General features: G+C 37.5%; 1 pseudogene; it reads right to left on the bottom strand.

Annotated features, from left to right (window-relative positions):
- Positions 1 to 1,755: 1,755 nt before the first annotated feature.
- Positions 1,756 to 21,865, bottom strand: LOC141579690 (THO complex subunit 6 pseudogene; annotated as a pseudogene).
- Between the last annotated feature and the right edge of the window lie 900 nt (positions 21,866 to 22,765).

The following is a 22,765-nucleotide window of genomic DNA, read 5'->3' as shown; positions in this document are numbered from 1 at the left end:
TCTTTGGATAAAATAAAGTCTGTCCTGGAGCTTTCCTGTGTAAATGATTTATAAAGCCTGTGGTTAATCAAAATTTGCTCTCCAAGGTTACATTCATTAACTTATTCATTCACTGAGTACTTATTGACTGGCACCATGCATGTCAGCATTGTGCTGAAACTCTAGGTATAAGGGTGAGCAAAAACAGACATTATACCTACCCTCATAGGGCAGACAGTCTAGTGAGGAAACGGATATTAAGCAATGGACACACAAATAATTCTAAGGTAACACAATAAATTAGAGATACAGAAGAGACAAACACAGTGAGAGTACAAAACAAAGGATGGACTTGGTCAGGATTTGAACTGTTCAGCTACTGACATGCTATAGACACACACATTTACAAAAAAAGGAAAAAACAAAGTAAAGAACTAAATAAAAAAAAAGAAAAGAAAAGAACGAAATGAATGAGCCCACCTTGTCTATATTTTATGCCTATCTTTTTGTTTTTATCAGGGAAACCCTAGCGTTTTGTGGTTTTACTTCCCCAAGTAACAAGTATTTGCTCTGGGTTCTTCCAGTTTCTCTATTGTAGCTTCATGAGCACAACCCAAGGTTATTGTTTTTGTTTTTGTTTTTTTTAATCACCTGAATTTGACTGAAAACTGACAAAAATGGGGTGAGGGGAGGGGAAAGAAACTGGTTAGACATACAAAACCCATGTGGGGCCAATTCAGTTGAAAGGTTTCCTTCTACTTAACACGGGCCTCATGTAAGATTTGAGGAATTTGTATTTCAGGGAGGATACAGGTTCCAGAAATGATTTAGAATTCTTATTTTCTATTGCCAAAGTGGCTGAGATTCTCTCTTAGTTATGAATGAGCTTGTCGGAGGCTCGTCCCACTCAGCAGCACCGGCTCCTGTGTGTGTCTAGTGGGGCAGGGAGAGACTGTGAACTAACTATACTCCATAAACCTGTGGGCAAAGTCTTTGCTAATATTCTTGCTACTAATATGATGTATAGATAATATTCATAAAATTGCTTTTACAAATAGAAAACCCAAGTGAAATGTGACATTTACAGAAATAGATTAATGGATACATCTACACAGATTAACTGGAACAGCTGTTTTGATTAAAGAGACCTGTCAGTTCAGCACAACTGCTTGAATGACTTTTTCAATTTGATTTAATTTGATCTGATCTAAGTAGTGTATAATACCAAGGTAAAAAATGTACCCCATTTCTCAAAATTAGAAGCATGGACTTTAACGTTGGAGGGAAACCTGAAGGTTACCTAACCCCACCTCCCAATCAGCACAGGAACATTTTTTTCTGTAAATTCTATTCCTTTCAGTTCGCCTCAGCATGATTACATGCAGCAAAGGAGAACCTGCTGGTAGGCTGGCAGACAGTTTCATCCTAATGCAGTTATGAATACCAGGACTTTTTCTTTTGCATCCAGTTGTAGCTTCTATTCCTTTCCCTTTGGAAAGGATGTCTTTCTCTCTTCTACACAAATGCCTTAAATTACTTAGTATGGAAGTAATCCTAGACAACTTACTTTCCTGAGCACCAGAGTCCTCATCTGAAAAAAGGAACCAGTAGTATTATTTCCTAGGGTTTTTGCAGGAGTTAGAGCAGACAACTTACTTAAAGTGTCTCCAGCACACAGAAAGCACTGCTTTGTCAGTGGTGCAATCAGAATAGTATCGTTACTGTTGTGCTGTTATTTTACCTCCCTAACATCTCTGTTTGCCCAGCTATGCATTCCTTGCTTCTTTATTTGTTCTTAATAGACTTCGATCTATTTTACCTTAAATTATAGAGCTGAACACAGTACCACCCATGGTCCTAACAATGTAAAACACCATGTGACTGTTTCACTTATTGGTCTGGACATTTTACTTTTCTTTCAACATAAATATTACCCATTCTTAGTGTCCTTATCACACCATTGGATCATACTATCCCAAATAATTCCCTAGGTTCTTTTCTTCCTTTCTTTGAAAAGCCCAAAATTTTATTTGTATAAAAAAAAAGAAGAAAAAATGCTCCAAACCAGAGATGGAGGTGGGGGTGTCGCTGGAGGTCAGAAGGACAGGGAGAAAGCTTGGTAGCCTACGTTGGTGAAGACATCCACCCTGCAGCTGTTGCCTGAGGCTGTCAGGACCTTGCACTCAGGCTGATGCTTGCTGGCTGAGGCTGAGTCTTAGCAGCCTGGGGAGGAGCCAGGCACCTGGGCCTTGAGCTCCTCACTTAGCTGCCACTGGCTGACGTAGTGACCCTGGCCGCTGATAGAATCAGGTCCTGGTAGAAGGTGACGTGCTTCTGTGGTGCCATCATAGGGAAGATGGTGGTGGGTGTGGAGGATCCGAGGTGCCAGAGGGTGAGCGCTGGGCCACCTACACCGACCATCCAGTCTGAGTCAGTTGCCAAACATCCGATCCAGCGCCTACTGTGGGGCCTCGAGAACTCCACGTGCTTGTAGACCTCGGTAGTCTGGACCTCCTTGGCCTGGCGGAGGTCCAAAGCCGCACAAGCCCCATCCTCGTCACCTGACAGCACCTCGGGGCTCCGCTCCCGCAGTGCCAGGCAGTGGATGTAGTCCGTGTGGATGTAGTCGCCTGAAGGTCCCCATCTCAAGGTCCATCAAATGCAGCTGACAGTCTCCCCCAGCCAGGAAGAGGGATTTCTCCTTGGGGAGGAGAAGCAAAGCACTGACCTCAGGTACTTCCAGGCTGGTCCTGTGTGGGCGCTGACATAAGGAGCAACAGCTCCTTACAGCCCTTCTTGAGGATCCCTGCCCAAAGCCAGGCCTTCGCCTCCCTATCCCCAGCACCGAGCAGATGTCGATCAGGGCAGACCATGCTGTAGACAGGCCCAACATGGGCTTGGAAGGTCCCCACAGGCTTCTTTCCTCTCTGGCCTCGGAGCTCAAAGCAGCAGACAAGCTAAAGACGGCTATCTGCCCGTAATTGTTGCCAGCTGCCAGGAACAGGGTGAGACTCTGGGAGAAAATGGTCCTATGCAGCCAGGGCAGAGCCGTAAATGCTTCGGCCTGAGCTGGAGGCCCCGCGTGCGGCACAGCTCGCTCCACCTCCAGAACTAAAAGTCCCAGAGCGCCCGCGCACCAGGCAGCCCCACGGGTCTGCCAGCGCCGAAGGGCGTCTCCCCTTAGCGGCGCCCCGCCTCCCAGCACCGCCGCCGCGCACCCCTCGCCCCAGGAGCGGAGGAGCCCGCCAAGAGGAACCCAACACTAGGCGGCGCCCACCGCGGCCGCGCTGCCCCGGACCCCGACCCCCACCCACACCCCACTGGGCGGAGCCGCCTTCCAGCCGCCTGCCGTCCGTCTTCCGTGCCCGCGCTCCGGGGGGTTCTTCATGTGAACAATTTTACACCTGTCTTTTCTCATATATCCTTTTGGTTTCATTTTAAGCTAAAAGTAAGACTTTTAATTTATCTGCATTAAATTGTATTTTTCTGAGTGGGCTTTTTGTTTTAGCCTGTTTAGAACTTTAAGAATCTTTAACCTGTTATCCAACAAATTATATTTTAATCATAACTTTAGGTCATCTGCACATTTGACAAGTCCCTTTTCTAAATCTTCAGTCACACCATGATTGTTGACTAGGACGTAGATGAGAATTAGCATTTCAACATTGTATTTATAATCCATCAGAGGAAGTGAAGCCCTAACATACGGCGACAATGGTGGGGCTCCAGGGCAAGGGATTGTATTCGGGTATGATTCCTCCATTATAACCTTTAACAACCAGTATTCAGGTAAATTCCTAAATCCTTTGATTTGCCTTGATTTTAGAAATTACTCTCAAATGTTTTCTCATTCTTACCTACACAAAATGTATGCAACACATCAGGCCTTGCAGGTTTAGGGTTGTAGCTGAGAGGAGCAATAGAAGACACTAACATTTAGTAACATCAAACCCTATATTTAGAAGGAAAACCAAAGAGATTATTATTTTCAGAATCCAGCCTGTCAGTCTCCATGGAGCTGGTTGACAGACTCCTAGATGCATATCACTTTAAAAAAGGAATTAATAAACTTAAAAAAAGGAATTAACATTCTCTAGTGACAGTGACACTTTTGAGATTCAAAGGGTGGTCTGTTAATAATTTCACCAAGTCATTAGGCATAAACAAGACTGCAAGGGAAATCCTCATTTTCATGACTCATATTTTATGCTCAGTAAAATGGATATTTAAGTAATTGAATTGCACTTTAGAATTGAGTGGAGATTTAGAAGTCACTTTGTTCACCTTTTCTCTGCATACAAAAAACATCTGACTCAGTCCAACCTCTCACAGTCCATGTTACAACACCCCTGAATTGATGATTTTTCAGTCTCCTCGAATGAATGCTTTCAGTGCTAAGCATGGTGGCACTATCTGGAGGGGTAGTGAAAGGGCTTCCAGAGGGTTTAGCAGTTTTACGTATTACAGTTCTCCTAGATAGAAGTCCTTCCTGGAACTTGTTCTTGGTAATTCACCTTCTAGCAATTTGTAAGTTAAATTGGTGTCCACTTGGTAGTGTCCCAGCTATTTGAAGACAGTTATCACATGGGCAGAGTTAAATGAGTGATATGATGGCATGAATACCACAATGTACATTTCCCCTCCTCAGTCAATGTGTATTGAAGTGAAGTGTTTAGTCACTTGCTTATCTTTTGGTGAAATTCTCTTATACTCTTAAAATATTTCATGTTGAAATATTTGACCGTGCCGCACTTCCTTCAACAACTTGTCTTAATTCTTTAATATGAGATCAAATATTAACTTTTCTGGGAAACTTGCTTGAACTCTACACTGTTTTGCGTCCTCTTTTATTTACTGTTCTTGCTCCCCATGCACTGTGTCTTATCCTTCTCCTTCTTCTCCTTATGCACTGTGTCTTCTTCTCCTTCTTCTCTTTCTTCTCCTTCTCCTTCTTCTTTTGTTCTTTTATTGGGGGTAATTAGGTTCATTTATTTACTAATGGATGTACTGAGGATTGAACACAGGACCTTGTGTACACTAAGCAGTCACTCTACCACCGAGCCATACCCTCCCCACTGCGTCTTCTCATCCTCATTATCACACTTATCACACTTTTCACACTGTGTTTGTTTTCTTTTCTGACTCTCCTGATTATACTAGCATTTACTGAGTGCTTACTGTGTTCCAATTTCTGCCCACAAGATTTAACTGATTAACTCAGTTGATCCTCAGAACAAACTTATAAGAGTACAACTATTATCATTCCCGTTTCAAAGGAGAGGAAACTAGAGCACCACTAGTTAAGGAAATTGTCCCAAAATCATAAAGTCCTAAGTCCTAGAGTGTCTGATCTAAGATGTTGGGCTCCTAACCGTTACCCTATGCTGCTTCTCTGAAGCTGCTCTTAGAAGGCAGGAGCAGGCTTTGATCTTTGTGTTATCAATATCTAGTACCCTGCCTAGAACGTGGTAGGGACTTGAAAAATAGTGTTGAATAAATGAGTGGATACATGTTTTCTACTTATTTTAAGTATTTTGAGTGATAGAAAACAAAAATCATCAAGATTTTAAGAGTCTAAAGGACTTTAAAAACTTATTCAAGCTCTTGTTTTGTATCTGGAAAGATTATGATGCATAGAGCTAAGTTCTATGCATAAGATCACTTTCATAGTTTAGCTAACATATTTTTAACTTTCTACCATATGTCAGAAACTGTCTCAAATGCCTTACATTTACTATCCTGTCTGATCTTCATCTGAGTGGATATTCTTATTATCTCCATTTTAGAGATGAGGAAACTGAGGCATAAAGAGATTGTCCAGTGTCTCATAGTTGTTAACTGGCAGAGCAAGGGAAAGAATACAGGCTGGCTGGCTTCAGGATTCAAGCTTTTACCCATCACACTGAATTGGCTCTCACATATCTAATCATTACCAGACCTAGCCCCAAGTGAATGCTAATTCCCAGAGTTTTTCCATGTCTTATCCACATATTTCAAGAAATACACTTACTTTAACTTAATGTCAATATTTACATTGTGTAAATTTTATAATGCACTTAATATGTTTTATTTTATTTGCACTTTTAAGTCTCTTGGTCTTTAGAACATATTTTATAGATCTACAAATATGATTGAGAGAAGTGCTTATGTAGTTTTTAAAGCAATCCTTTAATTTATCCTAGAGAACTTTCAATTTTTTAAAAAGGTCATCTATGAGTACCCAAAAATTGTCAGCAGCTGTACATAGAAGTTGAAATATATGTATGAGTCTATCTGTTTGTGTGCATGCATGTGTGTGTGTGTACACATATAGGTATTTGAATTTTAAAATGCAGGGAAGATTGGGACCCATCTTAGGAGACTTCTAAATATAGCTTAATTTTAATGTTTATTTTTCAGCACTCAGAATATGAAATTCTTCTTCTATATTGGAGTTTTATTTTGGGAGGAGGATTAATTGGTTAGTTGGTTGTGTTATGCTTGCAGTTAGTTTACAGATTATAAAAAATGAAAATTTCTTTAAAAGTTTTTTTTAATTTTACTGGGGTTGTATTAAACGTATAATTGAACTGCAGCAATAAATCATTGTTGTGTGTTCTGGCTTGTGATTCATAAGTCTTGTAACTACTACATGAAACTGCAAACCCAAGAGTCACATTTTATTCCTTTATCTGTGGAACCTCAGGTGTGATAGTCTGATGACATCTGTGAGTTGGGCCATGTGAGTCAGCAGCTTCAGCTAGAAAGATCTTATGCATTTAACCCCTCGATTTCTAAAGTCCCCTTTTCTATCTGCTCTCAAGACTCCATCTGTGAATATATATTTTTATGCTGACACTATGACCCAGTATGTTTTTGTGTGGCTGAACCAAATTATGTGGTAAAAGTGGGCTGTTCCAAAGGAGGCTTAAGTAGTGTTCACATTACATAGAGTTAATCTGTGCTGTTTGAGAGACGGTAATTGAGAAGTTGTAATGGAATCAATTTCAGTTTTGACTTTCAGTTTTTGACCTTTCTTTCTTCACATTGTTATTACCAAGGTCATTGTCATTGTCATTACACTCTAAAAGCATGTACTTATTTTTCAATTAAACAATAAAGTGCTGATAGTTTATTTAACCCCCAAGAAACTGGAATTAAATATAATCTGCACTATGTCCTCGTGAAGGTTTGCAGTTCAAAGCAAATTTCTCATATGGTCATTATACAGTTAATGAATAAAACTTTGACAACATTAGCATTCTTGACAAGCAATTTGTTTATTAAACTGGCAGTTCTTATACTTGTTTGCTATGTTCTTCAATAGAAAAATGAATATTAATACATCTATTGGATTATTTTGAAAATAGGATGGTATCTAGAACATAAAGCACCATATATCACCAATGTACATGTATGTATGTATGCATTCATGTATTTATTTATGAAAATAGAACCATCAACCAGCAAAATATAAGTAGCACCCAGAATTTATTGACTGCTTACAGCATACTTTGGCAACAACATTTATCTCATTTCAATGCGGGTTAAAAGTGATTGAATTTTGAAGAGTAGGCTTGGTAACATTAAACTCATTAACAGTGGGGTTGTTCAAAGATTTTTTTTTAATGTATTATATTGACTCTGAGACACCAGTGATTGTAAGCAGCATCATTATTTTAGGGAAAATAATAGTGAATACTGACAATTCAACTATGGCACTATAATTTCTTATCACTTTGATTGTAAGATGTACCCTGACTGGGAGAAGTTAAAATGTGATAGCACTGTATCTCAGGCTGACCCGCAGCTATAATTCAGAGATGAAGAAATAGTTCCTTTGTGTAAGTATCTACGGTGAATACTGAGAAGCGGCCTGTGGCCTAGGGTTATGATATTATGGTGCCTTCCTCTAAAATTTAATTCAGGTTTGTCCTAGTGTAATTACTCATGAGTTTCTCAGAGTTTCCCACTGAAATGCTCTTGAATAGAGAGAGGGAAAATGAAACCCCAAGAGTTTAGAGGTATAGTCTGAAATGATCTAGCCCTACACAAAATTTATAAATATTAATAAGATAGTAAGAAATGTGCTAAAATATAAATTTTTAATAGATAATAGTGTTTTTATTTAAACATTTAAAAATAAAATTAATTTTCAAATAGATGTTCCGTATTTTTCCTGAGGCTTTGTATGCCCTACGCTTAATTCAGTATGCCTCTGAAATTCAAGTACCCTTGGAGACTCGGGCAGCCAGAGACAAAATATAGACTTAACAACAGACCTCCATGATTTTTGATTACCCCAAAAAACTGACAAAAGGACAAAAATAAATTACTTAGTCTCATTAAAGATAATTAACAAATTTTCAATGCTGGACTCCATCCAGGCAGTGCCTTCCTGTGAAGAGTTAAATCTATTAGGATTTAACTGAAAATTATATCTAAGTGAGAGAAAACTGGAATTGCCTTGCTTGATCATAAAAATCTCCTATAATTGAATTGCACGTTAGTTTTCCTCCCTACTCCTGTGCGCATCAATCAGGAAGCAAGCTGACTAGCACAGAATGCCTTCTACATATCTTTTATGTGTGTGTTGCAGAAATATTTTGTAGAAAGCCTTTCTTCTCTAGCAAGGATTTAAATTAATACTAGGTAAAACCAGTGGCATAGTTACATCAAGATCTACAGTTGTTCATTTCTCCAGCAATGCCCACTCATGCATACACATGTTTATATTATAATTCACTGGTTCAGTCTATTTTATGAGATATTATCCTATTTCATCTTTAGTTTTATTCACAACATCCAAACAGGCAGGGAGTAGCCTTTTATTTTTTAATGCGTCCAGAGACATATCTGTTCTTATATCTCCTGTTTGGACTTTCCCACCCCTGATCCCACCTGCAACGTGATCCCCACTCCTCAACCACCCCCCCAGAAAAGAAAGATTTGGGAACCTCTGCTTGCTGTAGAGTATGCTTCTGAATCACTGTACTGTACACCAGAAACTAATACAACATTGTAAATCAACTACTTCAATTAAAAAAAAATTAAAATAAGCCCTTTAAAAGGCACCACAATTTGGAATTGTTGAACAATTCTACTCAGAGAATCACTGGAGTGTTTCACCAAACTCATACTGTGAGAGGCTCAGATGTGTCCTTGTCCCCTGAATGGATGCATAACACGGAGAAGTGAATGCTCAGAGCAAAGCAGTGAAATTACGGTGATGCTTTCTGCATGTTTCATAGGGCAGGTCAGATCCGCTGAAAGTCACTTGGAGTCCATGAAATTTATGACAGAAGTTTTTAGCTCTTAGTGATCAAACAGTCCTTTGTTCTCGTTTCCTTTATTTCTAAAGCAAAGGGCAGAATACTGAAAATGAATTTTAGAGTAAGTTTGCACTTTCACTTCTCTGTACTGTGTATTTGATGTATCTTTGGGTCTCGCCTTTTTGTTTTTTTTCTACAATGGCATTCTGGAAAGCATGTTTCAGAAGGTGTTAGACAATATACCAGAACTAACTTATCTTATGCAAACTGGGTTGATCGAACAACCAAGTAGCCTAAAGCTTGTGTTGGTTAATGAGAAGTCAAAGTGATCATCTTTGAATTATGAACACTGGAGCTGTTGTAAACATTGGTAGTAGGGCACAGTGGGTCAGTGGGTTTTCTTATTCAGGCCCAGTTCCCACAGACTGTGGGTTGAATTCTAATCAACTTTTCATTTTGTTCTACTGTCTGAAAATGTTTTATGTTAATTAAAATGTTTCATACTGTATTTCCCTGTAGTGCTGGGCACATGGACAGGTTTGTTCTTTGAATGTGAAATGAAGCCAAAAATTACTTCATGGAAACATTTTTAAAAAGAGTTCAAAAAACCAGGATGCAGAAGTGTATATACCTAGAGCTCTTAGAATAAATACTAATAATAAATGTTTAGAATAAATGCTCTGAGCATTCATAAAAATAGAAACTTGTTCAACAGAGGGCAAACTATCTTGGAGGTATGAACACTAGCTTGAAGTTTGACTATCTTGGGTTTGAACTTGCTAACAATGATTTTCTGCTATTTACTTAAACTTTTTGGGCCTTAATGTTATCATATGTCATATGTAAAGGTAGGAAAATATAATTATTTGATAGGGTTATTGGGAGGATTAAATGAGACAAATAAGCAAATAAAATGATATAAAAGTAAATAACATGCAAATAAAAAGCAAATAGCATGATATTTGATCTCCTGGACCCATGTTCAATGTGTTCAATGTTTATTTAATGAGAGGGCAGAGAAACTGAAATTTTATTAAAAAAAATTCACCTTCTTTTTTCATATTTATAACAAGAGATATATTGCTGCACCAAACGTAGTATAACATTTTGATGCATTTGAATTTTTCTTTTAATACTTTCTCACTCCTTAAAGACAGTTAGTGATTTTCCCTCACCAGAATAAATATGACCTAGTAGATAAAGTTGCAAAGTCTTGTTCAAAAGACTTTAAAATTATTTTTGTTTTATTTTAGAATATATTTTATTATTTGTGACACTTTTACTTTTTAATTAGAAGTATTTCCAAGGAACTCAGACTTTCTTTTGACATGGACAATCCTAAGAACTTTTGATGAATGTAAGTGTATTAAAATCACAGAGCAAATTTACAAGTCAGATTTTCCATTAGCAGTTTTTCTGCAATACGCTGAAATAGACAAATGGCAGTTACTGGAATTGCAAAGATAAATAAACTCATTGTTTATTCTTGTATACATCCTCAATGTTAGAATTTCACCATAAAATACTCAAGTCTCAAGGACCTGTTAGCAGACCACTGTAGTTAATGTTGAACATCAGTCGCATCTTGTTTATCAGCACATACTGGAATTTTAGCTATACATGGGAAAGAACTGTTCTAATCCCAACTTGGCCTTCACTTGCAGAAATTTGAAAGTAATTATTAGATGCAACAGAAATCAGACATTCTTCTATTTTATTTCTGGTTTCACATTCAGTGTGAACATAACTTTCTGTAAAAAATAGCTTTTATAGATAAAGAAGGAGCTGAAATAGATTTACTTACTAAGTCACTTCCATCTGTAGTAATTGTCCTAAAAAATTCCCTTAGGAATTTTTTCCTCTCTTTGGGGTGTGTGTGTGTGTGTGTGTGTGTGTGTGTGTGTGTGTGTGTAATTTCCTAAATCATAAACTTCTTGGGAGACTTAGTGGCTTAGTGAATGACTTAAACTTCAGACAATGATGTAGTTTACTTTCTTCTGGTAAAGAGCCTTATCCACATATTAAGACTTTCGGTTGACTAAGACTGTGAGACATAAACAAATCTGCTGGCTGGTCTGAGGTTTATCGGTAGGTATGGCAGTTATACTTTGCAGCTTACCTCTTGGAAGAGAGATTGGGGTTGGTAAGAATCTATTTATTATTTTAAATTTTGTTTACTGTTGCTTACTTGGGGTGATTAGGCTCAAATTTCATCTTAGCAACCAGGAGGCAGTCTCATGTGGAAATCTGCGCTAACTGATAAACATATTACAGTGTATTCCAGTGATGCTTAATTCCCCTTACAAATGGCAGCTTAGTTAGTTGGCTGACTGAGTCCCCCATTAGCATAACTTTGTTGACTTTTACTATTATAGCATAATTGTCATTATGGTCATTATCATTATTTCCAAATAAGGGTAAGACACATAAGGGTGTGACAGTTCTTCTGCCAACTCTATTTTAGATTTTTGAAAGCACCTTACTCAGGGATTTCAGACTTGTGAATAAAACTCTGTGCAATAACACATATGTAATATTGTAAAATAATCTAATAACTGTGTAATCTAATATAGAATATGTGTGATAAATATTGACTAGACTTTTTTATTACCTGTGACACTAGTAAAGTTATGATATCAACCATATAAGTGGATTCATAAAAATAAAATATTATATGGTACAAATCTATTATATTGAGGAACAATTATAATTTGGGGCTTACCTCCCATTGGCTACAAAGTGAAGTCATTTTCATCACAAAAATATTGCTTTATTAAATGCTGTCTTGGTCAAAGTTCTGAGAAATTAAGATGTTCATAATAAGTATAATTCAGAGATTTACTGTTTATTGTTTACATTTGGATCTTTTTAAAAATTAAATGTATGGAATATATACTTTGAGATTTATATTTTGGAAAAATTCCATGAAAATGGTAGGTCACATTTAACATTTTTATTTCCAGGCCTTGAGAAAAATTATATAAGCAAGTTTGTTGTACACTTCAGCTTCTCCTCTGCTCAGTGTTGTGTACAGTGATTTATCTTGTTTGTAGAAAACTCAAACATATGGGAAAGATTTTGGGAAAGATACTGGAACTAGATAGATAAAATTTCAAGTTCAGAGATTTAAGTAAATTAGTACTTTAAATCAATATATGACTTTTAGGCATCCATAAAGGATTTAAAAGAGAAATCAATACACTTATGATCTCCTCTACATCTCAATTTTTAGAACAGGAATTTTTGACTTGAGATACTTTTTATTCAGTCCTTGAAATCAGAATACCATTGAGCATGGAGTTTCTTTTTAAAGAGAAATATGCATGTGGAACGTTGTTGCTACAGAGAAGGTTATGCAAACATCTCAGTTTTTCTCAAGACATCCAAGTTCACAGAAAATTTTTTGTGACTTCAGCTGCTACCGATCTTTCTGTTTTACTGTTGATCAAATAATGTTTGTTTGACTTAATAACAGCACAAAAACATTTTTGAACCTTAATTTTTTTACTTTTGTTCATTTGAAATAAAGACACAGTTAAACCCATTTTTAATGCAATTATGCTGCTCTGTCATCAGCTGATATGCTGTTGCATACACAGGTCTCAGGGTACACTCCACATGGTAGGCGGAAAGCCAGTGAAGAGCAACTTTCTGACTTCTTGTTTTTATAAAAACACGCTCTTTATGGCTTCATTCCAATCCCAAAGTCATGTACTTTGCGTCTTTCTAAGGCTGTTCCTATGCTTGAAAATGTTGACAAAAGAAGCCAATGAGGAAGAGGGTTCTCCAACCAGATTCTTTCCTCAAGAGGAAAGCCTTGATTCTGAGTTTAGTCAGGCTCCACTGCCTCTCTTATTGGAGATATTTTATTGCAGGTTTAGCCACAGGTAAGGAATATTTAACACCAATCACAGCAAAATTGGAAACTTTACCCTCAATAACTCATGAGGACAGGGCAGGATTTACATAAATGTCTATTTTCTTATTAATAAATTCTCCTTTTGAAATGTTGTGTACTATTCAAAAGATAAGTTGGTTCACCAAGGTAAGTGATGCAAAGGTTTTGTTTTGTTTTGTTTTGTTTTGTTTTTTAATTGAAGTACAGTCAATTACAATGTGTCAGTTTCTGGTGCATGGCACAATGTCCCAGTCATGCAGATATATACATACATTCATTTTCATATTTTTTATTAAAGGTTATTACAAGATATTGAACATAGTTCCCTGTCCTATACAGAAGAAACTTATTTGAGATCTATTTTTATATATAGTGGCTAACATTTATAAATATCAAACTCCCAAGTTTATCCCTTCCCACCCCACTTTCCTGGTAACCATAAGATTGTTAGATTGTTTACTATGTCTGTGAATCTGTTTCTGTTTTGTAGATGAGTTCATAGTGGCCTATTTTTTTTTTTTTTAAGATTCCACATATGAGTGATATCATATGGTATCTTTTTTCTCTTTCTGGATTACTTCACTTAGAATGACACTCTCCAGGGCCATCCATGTTACTGCAAATGGTATTATTTTGTTCTTTTTTATGGCTGAGTAGTATTCCATTGTTAAATATATCATATCTTCTTTATCCAGTCATCTGCTGATGGACATTTAGGTTGCTTCCATGTCTTGGCTATTGTATGTAGTGCTGCTGTGAACATTAGGAAGCATGTATCTTTTTGAATTAGAATTCCCTCCAGATATACACCCAGAAGTGGGATTGCTGGATCTTATGGTAAGTCTATTTTTAGTTGTTTGAGGAATCTCCATACTACTTTCCATAACAGCTGCACCAAACTACATTCCCACCAGCAGTGTAGGAGGGTTCCCTTTTCTCCACAAATAAGTGCTTGGTGTGGTCTGATTTGAGGTGGTGATGACTTTGATGCTGAAATTGCTGGTGGTAATTGAATAGCTCCCAGGAGCTGACCAGTTTAATAGTGGAACCTTGCCTCAAGGTTTCCCTTGTCTTTATGTTGATGATCTCTAGACTTTCTGGTGTCTGAAGCTCATTCTCTTTATGTTCTCTGGGAAAAACTCATGGGAACAATACCTCACAAATTCTTGCATTTCACAACAGGTTGTCTGAGGTTATGCTTAAAGATCAGCTTGGCCTGGATATAAAACTTGTGGATTCTATTTTATTTTCCTCAGCATTTAAAATGTGTTACTTTACTGACTTCTAGCAGATTTTCTAACTTATAATATTATTTTATAGTTTCTACATTGCCTTATTTTCTTCAAGCTGATTTTGATATAGTAAATTACAGTTTTTATTTCCTTTGTAAGCATGACTTACTGGCTGGCTTTCATTTTTTGTAGGGGCATTAAAATTATTTTGTGTAATTTACAAATGAATATTTGGAGTCTATACAATGCTTTTATCTTGCTCATTTTTAAAATAAAATGGGTACATGAATGTACTTTCAGAAGAAAGTGTTGGGTCATGATTTCTTTCCTAGCTCATGGCTCTAAAGTTTCCTTTTCACAAAATGGTGAAAACATGTAGCTTTTTATTTCCTGTGAGTTTCTCATTGTTTTATTTTGCTTACAGAGAGGCCAAGTATCTTTTTATAGGCTTTCCTCTTCTGTATTTCCTTAATATACATTGAAATTTATAATATTTATTATTGTCTAGTTATGTTATAAATATGAGTAAAATGTGGATTTATTTGTTCTTTGTATTGATCTTTAAGTGTTTTTTTAACTATGTATAAAATCCACACATTTCTTCATAAATGTGCTTCACCAAAATTTATATTATCACTAGAAAGGATGATCTTAACTTTTAAATTAAATTTATAACAACATTCATAATAATTTTACACATTTAAACTAAAACATAATGAACTTCTAACATCTGTAGTGTTATTTCATGAATTTGTTGAAAAAAATCCAGTGAATTTTGGAAGTAACCTGTATTTTACTTGAAGCATTTAATAACACATATACAACAGGGACATTAAGCTGTGAAGTTATTTTAATATTAGATCCAACCTGTTAACAGCACTTGCTTAACTTTTCAATTAAGCATAAGAAAACTTGAATTTGAAGATGAGCGAACTTAATTTAAAAGAATAGTAATTTGATCTAAATGAAAAGTCATGCTTCCCAGGGAAGGATGAAAATATACTTAGTGTGGCTTCTTTTTAAAATAAACTGTAGTCTTCAACATGGTCTTAAGATAATTTCAATTTGGTTCTTTGGCAAATTTGTGTATTTTAGTTTTCATGTAGTCATGATATTCTTAGACCTCTATAGTGACTAACAAGCCATAAACATTTTGTGGAAATTTTATGTCCATCAACATTTTGGGATCCATAAATTCTATATTTAATATTTTATTAAGTATAAGCATTCATATTTTTAGCTCATTGTCATCAAAAGGGTTTATCTGCAAAAAATAAAAGTTATTACATCTGTCACACAATTATTTAAATAAATGCATTCCAACTAATATCTACAGAGTCCACAATGAAACCTACCTCTGTATCTTACAAACACATCCCATGATTCCCCACAATATCCAAGGACCACATCAACTATCAACTTTGCACATCTTTCAGGCCAAGACATGATCCACCAACTGGTGGTCTGGCAGTCTATGTATCTTGTAAGGCAAAGCCTAAGGCATGGCAAATCTGGCTGGTGTATTAAGTGTCTTGCATCCAGAATCAAATGCTTCTCTTACCATCTCTGGAGGCTGGAAAGAGCCTTTAGTTACTCCTCTCAAAGCACACATATCAGTAAATACCCTGCACATTTTCCTAGAATATTAGTGACATTCTATCTGGGAAGAGTTGGGCAAAGCTACTTTAACTCAGTTCCTTACACATGTGTCTCACACAACATTAGACAGACCATGGGAGACTCTCAAAGTACAAGAGATGTCACAACCCTACTTAATTTAATGCAACTGTTGGAAATTATCAAATAATGAAATAAGCAAGCAAATGATTCTCCTAAACCAAACAAAGCACCAGGACAGCAGGTGTTCACTGGGACATTGATTCCTGAATGAACTGGCACATGTGGTCATCACATCACATACCCAGTTCCTCTATATGCATGTGGCCCTGTTTCTGGGCTTCCCGCTTCCTTTTGGACTATCCCCTGAGCTCATCGCCTGGACAAAACCTGTCACTATGCCTGTTCATCCAGGAGCTCAGCTGTCTTGGGCTTCTGTCCTGATTCCTCTTGGGACTCTGGGTTACAGAAATACATGTCTTAGTTTTGAGGCCTGGTGAATTTTGGGTTTTCCCTTTTTATATTTTATCAATCACTACTATGTTTTGGGGACACAGGACCTATGTCAAAGTACATTTATTTGCCATCTTGAGTAGAACTCTCAAAGATTATTTTTCAGTGAAAATTCTATAATGCCATATACAGAAAACATCTATTTCCTATATTAATATAATTTCATTAAGTAAAACTTCTTACCAAATTCTCATCTTTAATTATCTCTAGAGGTTCTAACATCATTAAAAATGAAAAGTAATTTAAACAAAATTACTGATTTGAAAGAATTATACTAAAATGGAAATAAATTTGAATTTGATATTTTCCATGAGTATATTTATGAAAAAGTTATTTAGAATAGCAATAATTCAGGTTGTAGTAAAGTTAAATTGTGAATTTTCTTACCAGCATATAATTGAAAACTTAATTTCTCCTCTTACTTCATATCAAGCATTTATTTCTTCAATGTTCATATTAAGCATATTAAATATGAAAATACTATGTGAGCTAATGAACCCAGAGTTACATGAACAAGGTAATAATTGGAAATCTAATTGTTAACAAATTGTATTTTACTCTTGGCTATACTTTTTTGAAGAATTTTGTTGTGGAAAATTTCAGAACAGAGTGATTATGAGTTTGAATAATTTATGCTATACAAAGAAGAACATATTAGATAGTTTAAAAGAATAAAATCCACATTCACACTTTTCTCCTATTAATAATAGAAATATCAAACTTGCAAATAATCATTCACTATGTGAATTTTTGAAAATATTATATTTCTGATATATCTTGGAGTTATTAAAGCAAGCTATAGGTTTTGAAGGATTTGAAAGTATATCATTGGGTCACAGGATATCAGTTCAGTCTCTTATTTCATATAGTACAATAAAAAGAGAAATTATTATGATTGAATAATAGAATTTGGATATACTAAGAAGGCATTCTCAGTGAGGAACCTGTGTGAGAAATGTCATGAATTGAAAATGCTCTGGTTAATGGCAGTAATTTTATTTTGAAAATAGTATTCTGGGTATGATTAGCAGTAGGAAGATAGGAAATAGAGATAAGAGATAATTATGAATGACCTTGAATGTCAGACAAAGTGCTTTGACCTTTGTTCTGTGGACCAATGGAAGGAATAGAGATTTTTAGTTAAGGGGCTATAATGATCAGATTTGTGCTTCAAGGAGACAAATATGCTGGAAAAGCAAGTTGAAAGACAATGTAGAAAGCCACTATTCTAAAAGAAGTAAAGAGTGTGGTGTTTGTGGAAATGAAGAAAAGGGAACAGATAGAAAAATATGGTGGAGTTAAAATGATAAAGGGAATGAGAGGCTTCCTAAAGGGAATGTTTGGAAAAAAAATAAAAGATTGATTTTTGAACCTGAGTGATGGAAAAATGATTGTGTTAACCAAAAAAAAAATTCAGCAGCACATACAAATAAGGGTAATTAGAGTATGAAGATGATGTGTTCAGTGTTGAACATGTTTAATTTGTGGTATTGACAGGACATGCAGGTGGTTGTCATTTGGAAATATGGCTGCATATTTGTTTCTTCAAATGAACACTTGCAGAAGCAACCTAAGGCTTCCCTTGAAATGCAGAAGAAAATCACATTAGCATTACTGCTGGGAAACCTAATCAAGATGTAATTTACAAAATATATATTTTGCAAAGTCCTTTGCATTCTTCTCTCAATCCTAATACCAGAGACTCACTATAGATTCAACAAGCATATGGACAAGCTTGGTGGTCTCGTTAGGACTGAGCATATGCACCACCATAGCCTGGTTTCATTGCCAGGCCTGGGGACTGTTTACATCCCGGACTTATCACAATGGGATATGGGAGATCCCCACGGATGAGGATGAAAGGATCAGTGGATCAAGGGATAAGGAAGCACATTTTTGATTGTGTGATGCTTTGGAAGTCATTTGTGCTCCCTCTTTTGGTATAGTGTTGGAAGAGAATCTGATAAGAATAGAAAGTTTGAAAAATGTTACATTGCTTAAATACAGCTAAGGTATACTTGGCTTCGGAGATTGAAGCATGGAAGACGTTTATGATTATCTCCAGACTCATGAAACTATAATTCTAAAAAATTTCCTTATTACATAACTATTTGAAACCTAGAGAAACCAATGGTGCGTGCTATACATTCCTTAGTAAAATATGAAACTGCAATTATCATTATTAGAATTAAGCATTTCCTCAAAATAATTGTCAATGTCATTCATGTCTATTCATATAGGGTAATTGTTTAGTTGCCAATGACAACTGGAAAAAATGCCAATTTATTTTTAAGATTATGTGATTTAGATATATTTCTGTCTGATTGCAGGAGGATGTCAGAAGAGACTGTAGTTAGTCCTTTGAATTCTTTAGGTCTCTGTTCCATCCTGCTTTTTATAGTCATTAGAATTCATTTTTAATGCTTGAGTGTGGCATCAATAAAGCTGATTTTAAGCCTCATGCTCTGAAAAGCAGTTTTAAGTCAAGAGAAGGGAATGGCAGTAATTTATAAGGCCTCATGATTTACCAAGTACTTTCTAGTATTATGAGAGTGTTATGGGTTGAATCGTGTCCCCCTACAAAAGGATCTGTTGAAGTCTGAACCCCCAGGACCTCAGAATGTGACCTTATTTTTAAATAGGTTTCTTGCAGACATAATCAGTTAAAATGAGGATACACTGGAGTAGAAAGGGCTTCTAATCCAATATGACTGGTGTCCTTACAAGGAGAAGGCCATGTGAAGACAGAGACACCCAAGGAGATGCCACGTGATGATGAAGATGGAGATGGAAGGTATGCAGCTGCAAGCAAAGGAATGCCAATGATCACCGGCAAAACACCAGCAGCTAGTACGAGGTGGGGAAAGACTTCTCCACAGGTTTCAGGGAGAGCGTGGCCCTGCTGACACCTTGATCTTGGACTTCTAGCCTCTGGAACTGCGAGATAATACATTCCTGTTGTTTTAAGCAAACTGGTTGGTGGTGCTTTGTTCTGGAAGCCACAGGAAACTAATACAGAGAGTATAATACATTGTAGGGTACACCACACCCTTGTTTTTAGTCCCTTAATTGTCTCTATTTCATCTTCATGGAAGTGACAGCTGCTTATGGGTGGCCACAAACTTGTTTGTTCAGAATTCCCCATATATGAGGAAACTGACTCAAATACCAAGTTAGGATTCTAATAATGCCCCTTGAAATTTATTTCCAGATATTTGTCAGCTCCACCTTCTATTTGTTTTTAAAAGGTGCAACTACCATTAAGAACTATATACCAAGTTATGATTTCTATGAATCATTCAATGCCATTGGAGACTTAGCCCAAGGAGGTGGCACATCAAATTTACTTTTGGTTTAAGCAGCTCATTGATCGTTTTTGAAAGGAATGGCTACATGAAGTTTTCTGGAATAATAAGAATCCATCATATATTATGAAAAATGACATATTTATAACTGCATATTCATTAGTTATTAAGTAAAGTCTTTTGACATGAAAAATCTGATCATTATTCCTTTGCTTGAATTTTGGGATATATTAATTAATTTTTATTTCCTTGAGCTTTGCAAGTTCAAGTAATTCTTTTTTTTTTTTTTTTGAAATTTTTAGGGGGTGAGATATTCTTATTGACCATCACACTATCCATTGAACATTTCCCTTGCATTTAATTTTATAAAAGTATATAAATATAAACCTTAATTTCACATATTTCTTATTGGAGATAGATGTAGTAAAGACTCACCAATAATCAACAACTAGTTAGTAAGCAATAAATATAGTTTATCCTTTTAACAACTTTTAACACCTGTTAGAACTGTTTTATGCAATAGATTTCTATTTCCCTGTAACTGTTTTCCTATTCAGTGGCAGCTTTAGAAGAAAAGTAACTGTCTATTTCAAGATTTTCTGTAAGTAAACTGGAAATTTCTTACATCCTTATTCCACTGAAAATGTGCTCTTGCTTACAATTATTTCAAACAGATATTTAATGCAATTTCAGAGATGATAAAAAGCTAATTCCTTCAATTCCTCTATCTTTTGTGGATGACAGCTTTTAAAGAATTTGGAGACTCCTAAAGTTGTAGAAACTATGACACTGCGTACTGTTAAGACTGGTGACCACTCCTCTGTAAAAGAGAAAATGTTGAATAATGGTTCCTTTATACATTATGTGTGTGTGTGTGTGTGTGTGTGTTATGAATAGCTACACTGGGAGGGAAAAGGACATAGACAGCCAATGAGTCAACGCCCCTATGCCCTCGGAGGCTAAGATGCTATTTCTTTGAAAAAGTCTCCTACCTGATTCTGTCACAGAACACCCAAGACTTATTGTTCCCCTACTGAACTGACCCAAGTAGTGCCCATTTTGCCTAGCCCCAGACCCCCAGGACTCAAGTGTAGAAGATGAATTCCTTCAGAACCAGTCTCACCTGGCCTTGGAGGTCCCTTTTGTAGTCCATTTGTTTTACCATCTGCCATCAGTCCCACGCCCCTGATACGTTAGTTCAGGATATAGAGAGGATTTAATGAAGAAAGCCCCTGGAACTGCTTGAGGCCTTGAGCTCCAGAGACATCAGTTGTGACTGGAACCCAGAGTCCCTGACCAAATTAGCCTTCAAACAACTCATAGACCCAGCAAGAGAGCAGTCTCTCTGGGAATTCTGGTGTTTTGAGGAGTGAAGAAAGAAAAGATATAAAGGCTAACTTCCCTAACATCTAAAAAGAATAAGAGGCTCTAGTTTGAAACCCACCACTCTAGGCTGCATGATTAAGAATTTCAAAAAGGGGTTCTCAGGAGACTATGGAATTCGAATGACCCCTGGCAGGCTCCGCACTTTGTGTGAGCTTGAATGGCCGGCCTTTGGAGTCGGGTGGCCCTCAGGAGGAACTCTGGACCTAGCAACAGTGAAAGCAGTCTATCAAATAATCACTGGAACCCCAGGCCACCTAGATCAATTCCCTTACATTGACTCCTGGCTGAATATCGCCCAGAATCTACCCCCATGGATTCGGTTCTGCTTAAATGGACCTGGACAATGCAAGATATTAGCAGCTCAGCTGGTCCAGGCTAAAAAGGACAGATAGAAAAAAGCCTATTTTCCAGGGAGACGCAGAAGACAGATATGTCTACCCCCTCTGAATGCCCCCGGGGCACCAACACCTCCCCAGCCTGAGGACCCAGAGGCAGAGCCCAGCCCCCAGCCTGAACTGGTAGGAAGGAGACTCCGCTCAGTACAAGCTGGGAAGCCAGCACCACCGGCCCTCCAAATGCCACTGTGGGCCGCAGCAAGTTGGGGAAGACGGGACTGTTCAGCCTGGGCACCCCGTACTCTGCTACCAACTCTTTAGCACCACAGATCTTCTCAATTGGCGCCATCATACTCCTTCCTACTCCTAAAAGCCACAGGCTTTGATTGACCTCGTAGAGTCTATCTTCCATTCTCACTGGCCCACCTGGGAAGATGTCTGCCAGCTGCTTCTGACTCTTTTCAATACAGAGGAGAGGAGACACATTCTCACTGAAGCACGAAAATGGCTGCAGGGCCGAGCCCCTGGGGACACAATGGATGTTGAGGGATGGGCCATGACACATGCCCCTGACACCAGACCAGATTGGGACTTTAACACCCAAGAAGGAAGAGAAGCGCTGCATGAGTACTGGGAGGCCATCCTACAAGGGCTAAGAGCAGGAGCCAAGAAGCCAACTAACATGTCTAAAATGACCACGGTGACCCAGAGGCCAGACAGAACCCCCACTGACTTCTATGAGAGACTATGTGAAGCATTCCGAGTCTACACTCCTTTTGATCCTGAGGCCCAAGAAAACCAGTGGATGGTCAACGCTGCCTTCGTAGTCCAATCATACCCAGATATACGCCAGAAACTCCAAAAACTGGATGGATTCACAGGGATGAACGCTACACAGCTGCTGGAAGTAGCAAAAAAGTTTTTGTAAACCGAGAACGGGAAGCCCAACGAGAAGCAGACTAGCAAATGAAGCAGAAAGCCGCACTCCTTGCAGCAGCCCTGAGGAAAACAAGCTTCAGCCAGAATCCTGCACCACCTTGGAAGAGGGGACCACAACCATGGATGCCCCTGGGCCGAGAGCAGTGCGCGTACTGCCGGGAGACAGGACACTTGAAGAACAAGTGCCCAGAGAGGATGGAAAGAGAGCACCCCAAAAGGCTTACTTATCAGCTGGAGCCACCAGCCAGTAAACACATCGGACTGGCTGGGGTCGACTCAGAACAGGAGAGACCGTGCTCCCTGCCCCTGG

Source organism: Camelus bactrianus, chromosome 13, assembly GCF_048773025.1.
Source record: "Camelus bactrianus isolate YW-2024 breed Bactrian camel chromosome 13, ASM4877302v1, whole genome shotgun sequence".
Taxonomy (NCBI): domain Eukaryota; kingdom Metazoa; phylum Chordata; class Mammalia; order Artiodactyla; family Camelidae; genus Camelus; species Camelus bactrianus.
Note: the sequence above shows the minus strand (reverse complement) of the source record. Positions and strands in the feature narration are given on the sequence as shown.